This window comes from Sarcophilus harrisii, chromosome 1 (genome assembly GCF_902635505.1).
Source record: "Sarcophilus harrisii chromosome 1, mSarHar1.11, whole genome shotgun sequence".
Lineage (NCBI taxonomy): Eukaryota > Metazoa > Chordata > Mammalia > Dasyuromorphia > Dasyuridae > Sarcophilus > Sarcophilus harrisii.
The window spans coordinates 462,735,118-462,755,731 of record NC_045426.1 but is presented as its reverse complement, the minus strand read 5'-3'; positions in this window follow the sequence as shown (position 1 = coordinate 462,755,731).

Genomic DNA, 20,614 nt, shown 5'->3' with positions numbered 1-20,614 from the left:
TGTTCCTCAAATACCATACTCCATCTATCTATTTTCACTGACCATCCCTCATGTATTTCATTTCTACCCACTTCTTCATGACACTTCAAATCCCACTTTCTACAAGAGACCTTTTCCACCCCTCCTGTTTTCACTGGCAGTTGTTTGTATGTTGTTTCTCCCTGTAGAATATAAGTTCCTTGAAGGCAGGGATCATGTTAATTGCCTTTTCTTGTATCTCTAACAGAAAACACCATGGCTGGCACCTACTAAGGGACTTAATAAATGCTGACTGACTTACTGTTATCTTAATCTTGTCTCCTTATCCAGTAATCCTGTTCCTGTACAAGGACTGGCAGTCCCTGCTCATCTTATCTCCTTCAATTTCAAAAGCTTATCTGGGAGAAAAACACCATTTGTTCTTTTAAGTTGTCCCCTTTGACTTTAATTCCCTTTTCTGAATCCTATGGTGTTCTTTTCCTACCCAATATTGTGGCAGCTAATTTCTAAGTCTTTATTTTCCTCATCTATTTGAGAAAATACTCTGACTTGCCAAACCTCCAGACCATTCTCGTTAATATGTGTACATATGATTGGACAGAAACTAAACTACAGAGTACACAGCCTGAACTATACTCTAATTTGTACTCTCATAAAAGGAACACATGGCTTTCTCCAGAATGTAACTTTTGGAAAAACATTCAAACAGAACATAAAAAGGTTGTTTTGTTTTGTTTTAACAAGTTATCAAGTGATTTCTCCACAGAGTTATTTTGAGTAGTCTCTTATTCAATGGACACATTAAAATCAACAACCCAATATATGGATTATAAAGATACAGTTTTTTTCCATTTTGGTTAGGTAACATACTTTGAACAGCATTGGTAAGTAAGGATATGAAATAGTCCCAAGCAACCCTTTAAAATAGGAGAAATGGAAAATTGGGGGAATTCTATAGAACAATGGCTTTATTTCAAGTATTTCAAAAATGAACAAAAAATACTTTATTTTATTCATTTCCAGTAAAATTACTTGTAAAATTAATTTTAAAATATAAATTAGTAAAAATGGAAAGAAATGATGCCATTTTGCTGAAGCTAAAAAAAATCATAGAATCCTAGTTTATCAGAGAAAGGACCTCAACTGTTGATTAGTAGGGTTCATTCCAGAACAAATAACACACACATACACACACACACACACACACACACACACATTTCCTTTGTTCTATAATTTTTACAATGCAGCAAAATTCCATTACATTCACATTCCAATATTGTTTAATTTAATTTCCAATTTCTATGTATATTTTCTTTTTGCGGTTCAGTTATTTTGGATCATTCATGACTCCAATTGGGATTTTCTTGACAAAGATACTAGAGTGGTTTGCTATTCTCTTCTTCAGTGGAGGAAACTGAGTCAGACAGGGTTAAATGACTTGTCCATGGTCGCACAGCTAGTAACAGGTCACATTTGAACTCTGGTTCTGACTCCAGCCTTGGTTCTCTGTCCATTGCACCATTTAGCTTTTTTGTAGCTCTTTACTTTTACAAATAACGCTATTGTAAATATTGTGGTATAATTCTGGCAGTGGTATTACTTTTTTTTTTTTTTTGCATTTCCTCAACTATGTTATTTCATAAATATTTGTTGATTGATTTATAGTTAATAAGTTATGGTTAATCATGTTTTAGAATGTTTAGAATAATCCAGAACTTCACAACCTTTATATTAGTATTCCTAATTCCTATTTTCTCACAATCTCTCCAAAATAGTTGATTCTCACAATAAAGAAGCCAGTAGAAAAACTACTTTTAATTGTCACAAGGAATGATTGAACCAAAAACCATTTATTAAGCATTCACCATGGGCTGAACATTGTGCTAAGTGCTGGGGAAAAAAAGAACAGTAAAAATATTCCCTTAAGACACATATATTCTAATGGAATGGAAGGAAGAAAGGAATAAAAGAAAGAAAGAAGCATTTAATAAGAACTTACTATATGTTAGGCACTGTGGTAGCCATTTAAAAAATACCTACTTTGTGAAAACAACCTTGGGAACTAGATGCCATTGTTATCTCCATTTTAGAGTTGGGAAAATTGAGGTAAATAGAGGTTAAGTAATTTGCTTAGCTTTATATAGCTATTAAATCTTATAGCATGTAAATAACAAGGTATGTACAAAATAAATGGGAATTTATTTCAGCGGAGCAGACATTAGCAGTGAGGGGAACTGAAAAATTTTCCTTACAGAAGGTAATATTTGAGCTGAGACTAGAAGAAAGCCAGGGAAAACAAGAAGTGAAGGTAAGGAAAGAGAGAATAAATATGTAAAAGTTATCTTTGAAGGAATCTGTGAATGAATGAAAAAATATTTAATGAGCACTTATTGTATACAAAGCAGTGTTTTTGAATATGAATTAAAGGAATCCCTTTCCAATAAAGATTTTACAGAATAAATTTTCACAAAGTTCTCAAAAGGCATCTTGTGAAAAACAACAACAACAACCACCAAGAACCTTTAAACAACATTGACTTCTAAACATGTTGCATCTGACTGAATCCTACAAAACTTGCTCTTGTACCTTTGGCAGGTGATTCCCTGCCTTCCCCTTTCATTAAGATCTATAACTTCTTTGGTTTGGCAAATTCCAGTTGAGGAAATGCATACAAGCAGCTATTCTGCAACTTAGAATTTGAGAACACTAGTTCTCAAAGGGTACAACATGAGTCCTTATTATGTCATACATTTCACTAGGTATGTTGTGGAATTTTGGACATTAACTCTTAGAAATAAAAAAAAAAAACAAAGAATGTTTGTTTGATGCAAATTTTATTTACCCAGTATTCTGGTATGCTATATGTAGTCATCATAAAATAAATATTTAGCTTTTACACACATGTATAATCTCAAAGCACATTAGACCTTATGCTCCCAAAGAACTCACCAATAATAGCTGCTGTTATTTGAAAAGAAATTGACTACAAATCTCTCAACTCTCCCTTAGTGATATCAGCTTAAATGTTCAATGTGCTACATGTAGTTCCTTAGAGCAAAGTGTATCCTGCCATGATGTTTTTTTCCATTGGTTTGTAGAGTTGCTTACGACACTGAGAAGTAACATGCTTTTCTCTGGCTTACATAACTATTATGTGTCTCAGAGGTGAATCTTGAATTCCAGTTCTTCCCAACCAAAGGTGACTCATCAGTCATACCATGCTGTTTCTCATAACAGACAATATCACTTGAAAAGAACAAAATCACTGTAAAAATACATGACTATAAGAACTAGCATGAGTATGACAGCCAATATATCACCATGGAGACAAAGCTATTGGAATATAACTGAATGTATATATATATATATATATATATATATATATATATATATATATATGTACCTATAAAGTTAGAAAAAATTTACTTATGCAAAAGAAGAAAGTATTTATATTCTATAGGACTATTTAAAGTTAGGACAAATATAGGGAAGCATATGCATGTATCTATCTGGTCGTATTACTCATTTGCTTTAAACCCTTCAATAGTACCCCATTATCTGCTAGATAAAGTTTAGATCCCTTTGCTCGGCAAATAGGATCTTCATAATTTTGGTACTTCTCTGATTTTTCTAGCTTAATCTCCTCTTAATGCATTCCATGAAATCTATTTTCCAGACAAATTAGATCACTCTTTATTCCTTGTATCTACTCTTCAATTTCTCACCTATGTGCCCTTGATCATACTGGTCCCCATGCCTGTAATGCCTTCTATCCAAGCTTCAGAAACAAATGTAAATGTCTTCCACATTAGAAAGCTTCTTTTAATTTTGCTAATCAGTAATTGCCTTCCCTATGCACCCCTCAACCTTAGACCTCATGTAACATTTTGTTTTCACCTCTCCTTTACTGGATTTCCCTATGTGATATTGAGCAAATCACTGTACATCATTGGAGCACATTTTATTGCTCTGTAAAGTGAGGAAGTTTAATTAGATGATAAGAAAATTCTCTTCCAGTTTTACATTGTTTCAATCCTCTTTAGCACTATCAAATACTATGTGACTTTCAGTAAATTACTTAACTTTAATATCTTTAATTCAATTAATCAAAGTTATTAAGTTCTTCCAATGGATGAGGTATCATGGTTCATACAAGGAATTGTACTTGTTTTATGTAAGGTGTGATGGAGGGGATAGAGATGGCAACCAATGAAATCTCATTGGTTTGCCTTACTTGTTTGAAGTATAAAAACACAGAAAATGAGTAGTTAGTATCTAAGATTTTAGCAGAATTCTCATTGCTCTGGGAGAACACCGTTGTGACATAGAGTTGCTAATTTCAGAATGAATGTGGAAATGGGGAGGGTAGACATTTTACCTGAATTATTCAATTTTTTTAGTTTTGGGAATTATATATATTTTTCTTTGTCATTAGCATGGTGATGTTGTCTTCCTCATGTAGCATGAGGGATGTTGTTGTGTGTCTCAAAGGAAGGTTCAATAGATGTCCCCTTCCAGGAGGGGAAGCAGGAGGTTAGGAACAGAAGCTTGACCACTTTGCTCTCCTTAGAGAGAGGTGATATTGGACTAAAATTATATTTATCTTCTCCTATAAATATAATTAGTATAGGGGTTGTGGTTTTCAGATTGAGCTAAAGTTCTGATTTTTGTTCATTAATGGGAAAAGGACTCCAAGTTTTATAACCTATTGACTGTCTATCCACCAAATAATAGTTCTACAATGAACATATAAAGGAGATAGAAAAGAAACTCATTTATTGAAGTCAATAGAAAAACAAAAACCAAATAAAGTATATGTAGAATAATATGTACTATACAGAACGAAGGAATTCTCCTAATGGCAGCAAAGTAACTAAGCTCAACCACAACATTCCCAAATCCCACTCAAAGGGTAATTCCCTAAAAGTTTAGCAAACTGAGAATAAGGACATGATGGAGACTGGCAGATTCTCCACTATCAGCTCCTTATCAAAGTCCTTTTCTTCAGCAACCTGAAATACTATTGACATCTTCCATTATCTCTAATGAAGTTGGAGTCTAGGAGCTCTAAAATGACTGAAAAGACTTGGAAAAATTGCTAATACCAAGAGACAGAAGAGAGACTGGAGTTCTCCTTTATCCCATTCTCAAACAAATATGCACTTTCCTACCTGTAGTTATGGGATATTGATCTCCACTAAAGAAGACAGAGTCCCATCTTTGGAGTTATAATAGTAGCTATTCTGCAAATATCTTATTTCACTATAACAACGAACCTGAATCATAAGGCTGGCCTGAGTTAGGCCTGTCCTATAATAATATATAAGGACAGAATTGAAAAACGGTTCATGTTCTCAAGTAGCTTCTTTGAATATTTAGCTATAAAATGGTGGTGATGAGATATCAAATCTACATAAAAGCAGAATCCTGGGTCACTCATTTTTCTTGAGATTCTTTCTGGCTTTATGAGTAATTATTTACCACATTACATATTATCATTACAAATTACAATTGTAAATTATACTTTATAAAAATAATTATATATTATAAATAATTATAAATTGTACTTTTTGGTATATGTGTCAATTTTCCTAAACTATCTAAGGGGAGATATATATATACTGTCTAGATTTCTTTTTTATAAGCCTAATGATCTTCCACAGGATATACTTTTTTCAATGACTATTTGAATTCAATTCAGCTATCTATTGCAAATGTGTTGTAACACATGCAATGCACAAGATGACTTCTAGTTTGTCTCACCTTCATGAGAAAGTATAAAAAAGAATTTATTAAATGATGCTAATTCAGTTGCTCCAGTGTGATCTAATAATTAAAATGGGATTTTATAAGCATAGCAATAAAAAAAATCAAGTGAAAATATATAAAGATTTGTTTTGCATATTGCGAGACAGACTGGTACATAAAATAATTTCCTTTATGGATATGTCAGTCATGAATGCATCCATTCATTAGGATACCATCATAATTATGTACTCAGGGGTTCATGCTGTGAGACTACCTGACAGGTAAGAGGATCTTCTTTTAGCAGTCTAATAACTTTTATTATTTAATAGATTCATAGGTCATTAGAGCTCTAATGGACTCACAATTCAATTCAATTCAATGCATCTTTATTAAGTGCCTAATAAAAATAATGACTAACATTTATATGACAGTAAAAAATTTGCAAAGTACTTTACATGCACTATCTCATTTGATCCTTAAAATATTCCTGGTAGGTTTTACAAATGAAGAAACTGAGTATATAGAAAGCTTCAGTATTAAATTTCATCTTATTACATTTAACACAATGTTTTAGCTAAGGGAGGTCCCTCTAAGGGAACTCAGAAAAAAAAAAAAAAAACGTCTCGTCTCAACTATCTTGGCTCTATCCTCAGCTTTCCCCTTTTTTTGCCATGTATCAGAGTTTTAATATATTTAGAGTATGTGTTTGTATTTCAATCTATCATATAACTGGAATGACCTCCATCTTCGTTCTTTAGGCATTTGATCTAAGATACTTATGAAGACACATTTCCACATAGACTTTAATTTGAATAGTAAAATAATGGAAATGATTTAAAGTCTCATTTCTAAAATATATAGAGAATTTACTCAAATTTATAAGAATTCAAGCCATTCTCCAACTGACAAATGGTCAAAGAATATGAACAGACAATTTTCAGATGAAGAAATTGAAGCCATTTTAGTCATATGAAAAAATTCTCTGAATAATTATTGATCAGAGAAATTAAGACAACTCTGAGGTACCATTACACACCAGTCAGATTGCTAAAATGACAGGAAAAGATAATGACAAATGTTGATGGGGATGTGGAAAAACTGGGACACTAATACACTGGTGGAGTTGTGAATGGACCCAACCATTCTGGAGAACAATTTGGAACTATGCCCAAAGGATTATCAAACTGTGCATAACCTTTAACCCAGCAGTATTTCTAGTGAGCTTATATCCCAAAGAGATCTTAAAGGAGGGAAAGGGACCCACATGTGAAAAAATGTTTGTGGCAGCCCTTTTTGTAATTTCAAGAACTGGAAACTGAATGGATGCCCATCAGTTGGAGAATGGTTGCATAAGTTATGGTATATAAATGTTATGTATTCTTCTTCTTCTATAAGAACAATTAGTAGGATGATTTCAAAGAGACCAGGAGAGAGCAACATGGACTAGTGCTAAGTGGAGTGAAGAGAACCAGGAGATTATTATGCAAGTCAATAGCAAGATTATACAATGATCAATTCTGATGGACATGTTTTTTTTCAACAATGAAATGATTCAGGCCAGTTCCAATGATCTTGTGATGAAGAGAGCCATATGCAACCAGACAAAAGACTGTGGGAAGTGAGTATGGATCACAACACAGTATTTTCACTTTTTTTGTTATTTGCTTGCATTTTCTTTCTTTTTTTTTTTTTTCAGTTTTTCCTTTTTGATCTGATTTTTCTTGTGCACCATTATAATTGTGGAACTATGTATAGAAGAATTGCCCATATTTAACATAGAGTACTTTCCATCTAGGGGAGGGAATGGAGGGAAAGAGTTTGGAACCCATCGTTTTGCAAAGATGAATGTTGAAAATTATATATGCATATGTTTTGAAAATAAAAAGCTTTAATAAAAAAGAAAATAAAAGAATAAATAAATACTTCTATATATTTGTACAATAAATGTTAAATTTAATAAGAATGAAAACCAAATTTAAAAAGTGAGTGCTGAAACCTTATTAAACAATCATAACCAGACTGATTTCAGAAAAACCGAGAAAGACTTACATGAATTGATGCTGAGTAAAACCAGCAGAATCAGGAGAATGTTGCACATAGTAACAGCAAACTTGTGTGAAGATTAATTATGATAGATTTAGCTCTTCTCAGGAATAAATTGATTAAAGAGAGTTCCAATAGACTTATGATGTGAATTGACATCTGCAGCTAAAGAAAAACTATGGAGACTGAATGCCGATCAAAGCATATTGTTTTCATCTTTGTTTTCCTTTCTAGTGATTTTTCTCTTTTGTTCTGATTTTTCTTTTATCATATGAATAATATGGAAATATATTTAAAATGATTTCACATGTATAAACTGTATCATATTGTTTGCTATCTTGGAGAGGAGGGAGGTAAAGAGAGGAGTGAGAAAAAAAATTGAAACTTACAAAAAATATTGTTAAAAACTATATTTAATTGGAAAAAACACTATTAAGTGGGAAAAAAAAATGAAATTTATTTCCTTTCCCTCACCCCTTTGGTAATGGCTGAGTTTGTTCAACCAAAATCTTTTATGACAACATCTCTATAGTAGATCAGTATTCATGGGTAAGATACAGGAATTCCTAGAAATATCTGGCCTCTTTTTTATTTATTTAATTTATTTAATTTAATGTTTACTATGTGCCAAGCACTATGTTAAGTTGGCATGGAGTATGTAACCAGGATGTTGTTGGATCTGTTTTCATTTTCAGGTAGCCCCACATACACTTCCCTATTTAATAGCATCAGCACTAGCAAGGTAGGCAGAAAGAAATGGCACTGAGTTCATAAGCACATTGGCATTTTCTGAATCCAACTACTGATATCAGAGTTGAGTCTTTGAAATCTTCTCATCATTGGCTTTCTTCAACAATCAAACACACATGCATAAGTTTTATGCTTTGTGTTAGTGGGGCACTAATATTTTAAATTTAACTCTAATATGACATTAAATCATTAATGACTATTCTTTAAGTTCAGATATACAACTGATTCATCTATTCATCCATCAAGACAAGAATAGCATCAGAATCTTTGTCAAATGCTTGAATAAAATCTATGTAAACTTCATCTACTTCTGATCTACCATTTTTAATGCTTTGAAAAAAGAAAATGGCATCAATTTAACATATCCTGTAGTTGATGAAGGATATGAATACTGCATATTTTTAAAATATTCACTTATTATCCCTTTGATATATTCTAAAATTTTACCAGCAAGTGAAATCATATTCACTGACAGATACTTTTAGGTTTATATTTTCTTCTTTTTTTTGAGAACTCTGGCAAGAATTCTCTTCTGTTGTCTCTCACTCATCCTTTTATGTGATCAGAGATTATAAACGGTGGTTCAGCAATGAACTTTGTCAGTTGTTTTAATATCTTAGCAGGTAGTTCATCTGGAATTAGTGACTTGAATTCATTAAAGGGCCTCAGAGTATTCTCTTATAATTTCCTTATTTATTTTGACTATTATTTCTCAATGAGCCATTATTATGCCATTTTCCCCATGGTAAATGACATTCTTCTTTCTCAAGATAATAAGCAAAATAAAAGTTGAAAAGCATCACTTTTGTAGGTTATATATTATCATCCTACCATCCTTCTTGTGCAGCTACCTTATTCTGCCTTTTATCTGACCCTTTCTCCCAATATTACTTAACCATCCCCTCCTCCAATTACTTTTGTTATCCTCAGTTTTCTCTTTAGTCTAAGTTTATTCTGAACTTTTATGTTCCAGACAGTATTCTTTAAAAAGATATTTTACACAAGTATTTATTATATTTTAATTTTCCTTTTTTTTGATCCTGTAATAAACTTTATTTTTTTTATTTTTTTATTTTTTTATTTTTTTATTTAATAGCCTTTTATTTACAGGATATATACATGGGTAACTCTACAGCATTAACAATTGCCAAACCTCTTGTTCCAATTTTTCACCTCTTACCCCCCCACCCCCTCCCCTAGATGGCAGGATGACCAGTAGATGTTAAATATATTAAAATAGAACTTAGATACACAATAAGTATACATGACCAAAACATTATTTTGCTGTACAAAAAGAATCAGGCTCTGAATTATTGTACAATTAGCTTGTGAAGGAAATCAAAGATACAGGTGTGCATAAATATAGGGATTGGGAATTTAATGTAATGGTTTTTAGTCATCTCCCAGAGTTCTTTTTCTGGGCATAGCTAGTTCAGTTCATTACTGCTCCATTAGAAATGATTTGGTTGATCTCGTTGCTGAGGATGGCCTGATCCATCAGAACTGGTCATCATCTAGTATTGTTGTTGAAGTATATAATGATCTCCTGGTCCTGCTCATTTCACTCAGCATCAGTTCGTGTAAGTCTCTCCAGGCCTTTCTGAAATCATCCTGTTGGTCATTTCTTACAGAACAGTAATATTCCATAATTTTCATATACCACAATTTATTCAGCCATTCTCCAACTGATGGACATCCATTCAGTTTCCAGTTTCTAGCCACTACAAAAAGGGCTGCCACAAACATTCGTGCACATACAGGTCCCTTTCCCTTCTTTGTAATCTCTTTGGGATATAATCCCAGTAGTAACACTGCTGGATCAAAGGGTATCTGTAATAAACTTTAAAAAATTCATGTTGGTTTATGGGTTTCTTATGCTTCCATAGGAACCTCCTTGGCTGCCTTTTCCCTTTTTCTTCCTTTTCTTCCTCACTGTAATTATTTTTCTTTGAATTATCAGAGTTTCTTTGTAGTGCCTTTTACATACTTTCTTCGCTGACTTCTCTCAAAGAATGTCATGTCATTGGATGCTGTTTATACTTTTTATAAACCCTTTAAAATTTACTTCTCCAAAATCTAAGGTGCAAGACATTCTCCTGATTTTCTAATCCTTCTCTGTCATACATTCTAAGATGGAATGGTCACTTCTTAAAGTTTTCATTATTTTTACCTTTAGCAAGCAGTGCCTCATTGGAAAATGAGTGTTAAATCTGAAATATAAATTCACTCTATGGATTCCTTCACATTTTTTGAATGACAACATTATAATTAATGTAAGTAAAAACATTCTAGTCATTCTGCTTTTTGAACATAGAAAGAGAGTCTGAGATGTGGGATGACCAAGCCCTTTCAAGACTATTCATGAAGTTTTGATATTCATTTGTAACCTAACTCCCACCTGTGATTCCAAAAAGTTGAAACATGTGCAGTAGTCACACTCTGGTAAAACCATCTCAGGAGTTGGGGTAAACCAGGTTGAGGTTAATTGACATCTCAAATCCATAAGTTGTGTGTGTGTGTGTGTGTGGGGGGGTTCTACCCCAGCAAGGTAAAGACTTCCTTTAGGTAGATTGGGCAAGTGTGGATAATTTGTTACAATGGCCATGTAGGGTGCAAAAGCAGGTACCATTGAGTACTCAAAGCTTGGTCAAACATCAAAGATGCCAAGATTATCCACCTTCCTGGTCCATTGTTGGTTATCTTGAGTTCTGTCTTGTCACTAGACTTTGATGTTTCTGGAAAACAATGAAGCTGATGACTTGCTTCACTTAATTCAATTCATATGCAATTTAGTTCCCCAAGATGTCATTATTCCTTTTTAAAAATGAAGGATGAAAACAGAATAGAATTACAATGGTGATAGTAATGGTAGTAGCGGTAGTGGAGGGTGGTGGTGGTGGTAATTGTAGTAGTAGTAGTAAAAATAATAACTGTACATTCATCAAAACCATAAGAATAGCATCAATATTTGTTAAATGCTTAAATAAAAGTTACATAAATTCTATAACAATCCTCTGATCTATCATTTTAACACCTCAAAAATAAAATGGCATTAGTATAACAAATTATATAGTAAAGCATAATCCAGGGGTCCTCAAACTTTTTAAATAGGGGGCCAGTTCACTGTCCCTCAGACTGTTGGAGGGCTGGACTATAGTAAAAACAAAAACTTTGTTTTGTGGGCCTTTAAATAAAGAAACTTCATAGCCCTGGGTGAGGGGGATAAATGTCCTCAGCTGCTGCATCTGGCCCCCCAGGCTGTAGTTTGAGGACCCCTGACATAATCTTTATATATTACTAGTATAACATAACTTTATAACAATGATTAATTTTGTAATTCTCATAATGATTTGAATATATAGATGCTTTTATTATACCCATTTTATAGATGAGGAAACTGAGGCTTAGGAAGGATAAGTGATTTTCCCTGAATCATAAAGATAGTAAAGTATCTGAAGCCATATTTGAACTCAGGTCTTCTTGATTCCACATTGACTATGCCATCTAAGTGTCAATTAAGGAAAAGACAGATGGCTAAAAAAATCATCATATCACAATCAAGTCACATCCCATATTAGGAGATGATTCTTTTTAAATAGAGCTACCTAAACCTTGAATAATTAACCTACATCATTTCATCAATTTTATACTCAATGATGTTCTGATATGACCTGCCAGATCATCTGCTTCATTGATATTACCATTGATAATCCAGGATCATCTTTCTATATCTTGAAGAAACAAAATGGAAGATGGCTTCAAAGCCAAATACTAGGGGCTATTAAACTGATCCAGAAACTCTAGGGATTGGGTTGGAGTGATGGGGAGAGTGGTATTTAATGCTCACAAATACCTGAGGGAAGTGGAAATTTCAGAGACTAGATTGGAGGTGATCAAGTAGGTGAAGCAGCTTAGAAGAGGAATATGAAGGACCAGTATCTAGTCTAATACTTGCTCAGCATGATCCCTATGCTATGGGTCCTTCCTTCAGAACTTCTAATTGATGTTATGAGGGTCTTAAAATGACAGAAGGCAAATCATTCTGGATAAATTTTTATGTTGAGTGTTTTTATGTTGAATGTTAATAAATGAGGCATCAGCTGTATGGTGAAGATATATAATATTTAGAAATTATAAAATATTATCCTTAGCAATGATAGAATTCCACATTATTAGAATAGAAAAAATCTAGATATCATCTAGTTCAATCACTTCCATTTAGATCATAAGATTGAGAGCAAGAAAATTTTGTGTAGTGATTTGCTTAACATCCAATAATAATATGGCAGTTAAGCTGACACTCAAACCTGGGTCCTGATTCCTAACCTGAGGCTTCTTCTATGTTTCCTTTTATGATTACCAAAGATATACATTCTACACTTATAACTTAATTTAATAATTTATATTTGTGACTTTACTTTATTCATATGAATGAGAGAGTCCCCTCTTGAACCAGGTATTTAAACCTCAGTTCTTGAATGGAAAAATTGAGAAATCCTTCAAAATGAAGAGCAAACCTGGGAGATTATGTTGTATACATATTACAAAAGAGGAAAACCACTACACAGAATGGAGATGCAATAAACCCAAGATTTTCATAATTGTTTCTAAACTAAAAATAAAGACTTAAAATATGATACCTAGGCGCTCTCTCTCTCTCTCTCTCTCTCTTTCTCTCTCTCTCTCTTTCTCTCATTTTGTCTCTCTGTCTGTATCTCAGCCTGCAATTATTTATGAAAGTTATGCCATTAATGATGAGTTTGTTATGAAGCAGTCTAGAGCAATCACTACATCTGAATCAAATGTGGTCATTTTGCCTCATGTTTTAAAGGAGGGGAACTGAGGCTCACTTTTGGGCAGGTCACTACACTTGTCTGGTCTTAGTTTCCATCTTCTGTGAAATGAAGATGTTGGACAAAATTCTAGGCTTTAAGTGTTTGATAGGTACTTACAGTGTACTCTTGGGCAAATACTTCATTTCTCTGCCCTCAGTTCCACACCTAAAAAAATGGAATTGTACTAAATGAATTGTAGCTTGTATATATATTATTGGTACATAGTTGTTCATATATTATCTCTGAAATTGAATTGTGGATTACTTGAGGGTAGGAACTTAAAAAAAAATTCTTTATATCTCTAGCTCAGTCATTTTCCAGTCATGTCTGACTCTTCATGTTGACAAAGATACTAGAATAGTTTGCCATTTCCTACTCTAGCTCATTTTACAGATGAGAAATTGGGGCAGAGTTAAATGACTTGGCCAGAGTAATACAACTAGTAAGTGTCTGAGGCTAGACTTGAATTTAGGAATATGAATCTTCCTTATTCTAGATCCAACACTTACAGATAAGAATACACCATGCTGCTTGGCAAGACTCAGAAATCTTGCATAAAAAGGTACTAGAATAGGGGAAGATCCTTAGTAGCAACTTTTTGCTAAATACAACAAAGAATTATTTCAATGACATATTTTACTAAAACAAACAAACAAACAGACAAACAACCCTTCCTCCCCCCCCACCCCCCTGCAATCTTACTTTTCAGGCTAAACCATATTCAGTTAGGCAGAGAAATTTTTTTAAAAAATGATAAAAGTAGGATTTTTTTCTACAAGTTCTCCCTTTACTTTTCTTGATTTCCACCTTTGCTTGAATCACAATTCTTTGAACCTTGATCTCTGCTACCAGTTTAAATCAACCCCAAAGGTTGTTAGCTGATAATCGTTTAAGGAATTATTCTAATCAAAGGTATTTACATTTGAATAGCAAATTCTTAGAGACCTCACAGTCATTTGGAAAAGTATAGGAAAAATATATTAGGAACAGATAGATTGTAAAATGAATACTATTGGGCTTGAAGTCAAGAAGACTTGAATTTAAATATGTTCTCAGAGAATAGATAATGTGACTCTAGGCAAATCATTTGATCTCTACCTCAGTTTCCTCATCTGCAAAATGGGGAAGAAGACTTGAATTTAAATACATTCTCAGAGAACAGATAATGTGACTCTAGGCAAGTCATTTGATCTTTACCTCAGTTTCCTCATCTGCAAAAGGGGATAATAATAGAACCTACTTCCAGGGATTATTGTGAGTATCAAATAAGATAATATTTGGAAAGTACTAGCTACCCAGCACATTCATAGGTACTTAACAAATGCTTATTCTCCATTATAAATCATATTAAAATTATTTACTTGTAAAGCTAGCTTGGCTATTAGAAAATGACTGTATGTGAATTTGTGTATCATGCCTTTGTGCCTCCCTAAGGTGGGGGCTTGATGTCAGGAGCTGGCTCATTTTCCACCTTTCTATTTTTGATGCCAAGAATAAGGTATCATGTATTGTAAGTGTTGAAGGAGTATTAGTTAAATTGATTTAGAATTAATATCATTTTAGACACAGAATAAGCATGACTAAGAGCATTGAGCTTTCAGGAGCCTTATTCCAAAGCCCTGAACAATCTTACACTTTCATGGCCAGGGGATATATTGTCAGATTTCTGATTATAGCCATGCTATAGGCTACTTTTACAAAGTTATATGGTAATTGCAATAGATGATTGCCAACCTCTCCATATGTAAGCGTGTGAAGAAGGAAGCCCAGAGGGCTGAGTCATTCATTTATAAAGCAGCTCTGTTAAAAATATCCAAGGGGAAATCTGGTTTTTCCCCTCTGTTGTAACCTGGACTGTAACTGAAGACCAGTGTATATCCCAATATGCATGTCATAGGAAAAACAAATCATCTAACAAAATAAAGGCATGCCTTAGTAGAAGAATGAATAGACCAAAGGGGAAATGAAGAGAGACATTTGAAGAGAAAACAATCAAGACAAGCTGATATTTTCCACAAAAGAAAAATTTCCCTATGCGTAAGAAAGAGGAATGAGAAAAATTTGGATTGACAAAGTCTTGGGCCAATATACTTGAAACCCCCAAAAGAATCAATATCCCAAATAGAGAGTACTTCAAGAGTTTCAACATAAGGTAGTAACTCAGCCGAATATAGATGGAAGCAAAACTGAGATGTATGTTCTACATAAGACTCAGAGTATTAAAAAAAAACAAACTATCCTATAAATATGTCAGACATGATATCTGGAACTGGATTCAAAATACAGTGGTGTAGCAAATGTTATCACTTAGACTCAGAGGCTAATTTGCAAATGATCTTTTGAAGTCATTGAGTCAGCTCCACCACAACTGCATTTTTTATAGACAAGGAAAAGATGGTACTGAGAAGTTAAGCTATTTGCCTAAAGTCATACAGAAAGCAAGTGGTAGAGCCAGGGTTCAAATTAAGTCTTCTGACTTCAACTCTAGCATCCTTTGTATACACTCTCCATATCATGGGATCTCAGAGTTATACCTCCATTGCTTAGTGAATGGTTAATAGAGACAGTTATATAAATGCTAGCTAGTATTGCCAAAAGTTATTTAATATTAATGATATTAACACTGAAGAATATTAATGAATAAATATTAATCATAAATGATATTGAAATCATATTTAAAAATAAGTATCATTTTAGCTAGTATTTATTTAATATATTATATTAAAGTTCTAATCAATGGAGATTCAATGGTACATATAGTGTGAGATCCAATAATATGTATAATGTGGGATGTGGATACATGCCACATATAATATACACACACATATGCATACATATGTATATATGTGTTTTTATATATTCCACAATACCTAGCACAGTATATGGCACACAATAGGTGATTAATAAAAGCTTATTGATTAATGGATTTATATGATAACAAAAAGTTTAGAATGTCTTTTCCTCCTCCTTCTCTTCTTTCTTCTCTTTCTCTTCTTCCTCCTCTACCTCCTCCTTCTCTTTCTTCCTCTTCCTCCTCACTCTTCCTCTTCCTCTTCCTCCGCCTCCTCCTTTTTCTTCTTGTGCTTGTTCTTTTTTGATCTATTTATTGCCTTCTATGATCATAGAAAATTATCATTGGAAGAAGATCTAATTTATAGATGGTAATTTTCAGGTAATTGAGGAGAAAACTGAAACCAAACAAATAATAATAGCATATTTATAGCTCTTCAAGGAAGGAGAGTTGCTTATCATAGATAGGTGAGAGAGAGTCAGGATCTTAGAGTATAGGCTAGGAACGAGTTGAACTTTCTCAATGTTGCTGTTAAACACCTTTAAAATAATTTTGAAGTCAAATTTTGAAGAATCAGAGTCAACAAAAGTTTGGAGGGAAACTTTTTTCCAGCCTGAGACAATTTAAGGATACTCACAGGAGAGGTCTGTAACACTGAGGTGGATGTAGGCCCAGAATATGACAAGAACATAAGCAGGTGGTCTTGGAGGTATAGTAGCTACAGCAGCATTTTAGAAATGCTTATTTGAGAGATATTAAAAGAACTGTATAAGTCGTCAGAAAGGGATTATAGGGGTCTTTTTGCTCCAGCTGGTACTGTTAACCAATTCTGTTGCCCATAAACAGTGTGGATCACAGTTCTAGCACCAAAAGGAGCAATGGTACTTGTGGCTGCAAGGGAACAGGGCCCTTTCTGGATAAAAATCAGAGCATGGATCAGGAGAGCAGTGACCACACTTCTCCCACAATAATACTACCTTGTAAAGACTGAAAACTTGCAAACTCTTAGAACTTATTCTGAAAACAGCAGCACAACAAACCCCTAGGTGAGCAGAGCCCAATTTTAACATAAAATTCAAAGTAAAAAATAACCTAAGCAAAAGGAGCAAGCAACAGAAAAGAAACTTGGTCATAAAAAGCTGCTATGGCATGAGGAACATCATAACATAAATTTAGAGGAAGATAGCAGTGTTAATTGGACCCAAGTCCAAAAAGAATTCCTGGAACACTTAAAAAAGAAGAGTTATGAGGAAAAAATGGGAAAAGAAATGAGAGTGATGCAAGTGAATTATGAAAAGAGAATTAAAGCTTGGTAATGAAGATACAGGAGCAACTAGGGAGTGCAGTGGATAGATTGCTGAGCTTAGGAAGACATCTTCCTGACTTCAAATATGGCTTTAGACATTAGGTATGTGATCTAGCCAAGTCACTTAACTCTGTTTACCTTGAGAGGAATGAGTTTGAAAAGGAAATGATAAACCTTTTCAGTATCTGTACCAAGAAATCCCCAAATGAGGCAACAAAGGGTCAGACAAAACCGAAAAACAATTCAATAATAATGACAACAAAAGAACCACAAAACAGAGAAAACACCTTTAAAAACGTAATTGGCTTACTGGTAAATGAAGTCCAAAAATTCGTTGAAGGAAAGTACTCCTTTATAAGCAGAATAGACCAAATAGAAAAAAAAAAGTATAAAAACTTATTGAAGAAAAGAGGTTTTTTTTTTTCCTTTTTGCTTTTTTTGCTGATGCAATTGAGGTAAAGTGCTTTGCTCAGGGTCACACAGCTAGGAAATGTTAAAGAAAAAAATCTTAAAAAACAGAATTGATAAAATGGAAAAAGAGATACAAAATTTCATTGAAGAAAATAATTCCTTAAAAATTAGAAGCTAATAACTACATGAGATTTAACATGTAATAAAACAATAAAACAAAGTTGAAAGAATTAAAAATAATAGAAGAAAATGTGAAATATCTTATTAGAAAATTCATTGGCTTGGAAAATAGTTCAAGGAGAGATAATTAAGAATTATTAAATTACTTGAAAGCTTTTTTTTTTTTTTCTGAGAGCCTTGGCATCATATTATAAGAAATCATTAAGGAAAATTGTCCCAGTGTCTTAGATCCAAAGCGTAAAATAAAAATGGAAAAAAACCTACCAATTACCTCCTGAAAAAGATTGCAAAATGAAAACTCCCGGGAATATTATAATCAAATTCCAGAGCTCCCAGGTCAAGGAGAAAATATTGCAAGCAACCAGGTAGAAAAGATTCAAATATAAACCCCAGTCATGATGACACAAGATTTATCAGTTTCCACATTGAAGGAGTGAAAGTTTGGGATTTGGTATTCTGGAGGGTAATAAAGGAGAGGTACAATAAAGAATAATATAGGAAAACTAATATAAGACTTAAGAGAAAAATAGATATTTAATAAATAGAGAACTTACAAGAATTACTTGACCAGAAAACCAGGGCTCAATAGAAAAGCTGACATTCAAACAAAAGACTCAAGAAAATCATAAAAGGTAAACATTAAAGAGAAATCATAAGGGACTCAGGAGAGTTAAACTGTTTATATTTCTATATGGGAAAAATATTCATGTAATTCCTAAGAACTTTATCATTATTAGGGCAGTTAAAAGAAGTGTATAGATAGAAGGGCATGAGTATGAGGCAATTATGTTGAAATGATCTTCAAAAAATAATGTAGGAGAAAGGAGGAGGAAAAAACTGGGAGAAGGGGAAAATGAGAATATAGGATGAGACTAATTTTCTTACATAAAGAAGGAGCACAAAGAATATCTTTTATAGTGGAGGGGAAGATGAGGAGTGGTGGGGGTCAATGCTTGAACCTCACTCATTCTTATTGGAATTGGTTCAGAGGGAAGAATACACACATCTGTTATATGTAAATACATGCATATGCGTGTATATCTATTTACAAGTGTGTGTTTCTACCCAGTTATCTCTTCCATGTCATGGGGATTAGAGACATGGAATTCTGTTGATCTGGAAATCTATGTAAAATTTCTGGGCCTTCCCTTCATACCAGAGAAGAAGTCTTAATTATTATGATATTAAAAGATAAAATGTGTTGATATTATACAATGCTATCCATATATTTTGTATGTTTCTGAGTTTCTAAACTTTTTCTGTGTTGTCTGATAGTTTTTACATGTTATCTGTGGTTTTTGAAAAACTCCCTAAAAATTTCCATTTAATCTCTTATGATGACATGTGATATATTGAAACAGTGATGGAGAAAGTCATGATGTGGAAGAGATAATTGTATATACTCAGTTGGGTATAGAAATCTATTGACAGGGAAGTGGAAAAGAGCCATGAGAGGCAGATCATAAGTGGAATAAGAAGGAGGGCAGTTTTGGGGAGGCAGCAGTCAGAAGTAATATAGCTTTTAGGGGAGGGCCAGAAGTGGGGGGAAATGGGATGGAGAGAAATACACAGTTCGTGATCCTAACTGAATGTGAATGAGATGAGCTAGCCCATAGAATGGAAACAGATAGCCAATAAATAGGAAACTAGAGTCCAATATAATGTGTACAAGAGACACAACTGGAACTGAAAAACACATAGAGTTGAAAAAAAGGGCAGGAGCAGTGTCTAATATGCTTCAGCTGAGGTGAACAAGTCATGGGTGACAATCATGACCTTAGTCAAAGCAAAAGCAAAAATAGGCTCAATTGAAAAAGATAATCAGGGAAACTACATTTTGTTAAAAGTTATCATAGACAATAAAATAATATAAAAAATACAGCAAGTTTCTTTGATAAAGGCCTCATTCCAAAAATACATAGGGAACTGATTTAAATTTATAAAAATAAGAACTATTGCCTAATTGATAAATGGTCAAAAATTATGAACAGGCATTTTTCAGAAGAAGAAATCAAAGCTATCTCTAGTTAAATGAAAAAATATTCAAAATCACTATTAATTAGAGGAAGACAAATGAAAACAACTTTCAAGTACCACCTCTCATCTATCAGAAATGGAAAAATGCTGGAGGGAATGAAGGGAAATAGATATATAAATAACTTGGTAGAAGAGCAAACTGGACCAAGCTCAAAGGACTATAAAACTGTATATACATTTTGATTCAGCTACACCACTATTAGGTCAATACTCCAAAGAGATCAAAGAAAAAAGGGGAATTTTTTTTCTTTGTGATGACATAGAATTAGAAATCAAGGGAGAAAGCCAATTAGCTGGTTCCTGAAGTCAGGAGGACCAGAGTTCAAAACTGGTCTCATACACTTAACACTTCCTGGCTATGTGACCCTGGGCAAGTCACATAACCCTAATTGCCTCAGGAAAAAAAAAAAAAAAAAGAAATCAAGGGGATGCTCATGAGTTCCAGAATGGCTGAAGAAGCCATTGAAGAAGACTGGGATGGAGTACTATTGTTCCATAAGAAGTGATAAGTGGGGAGGTGGTTTCAGAAAAAAA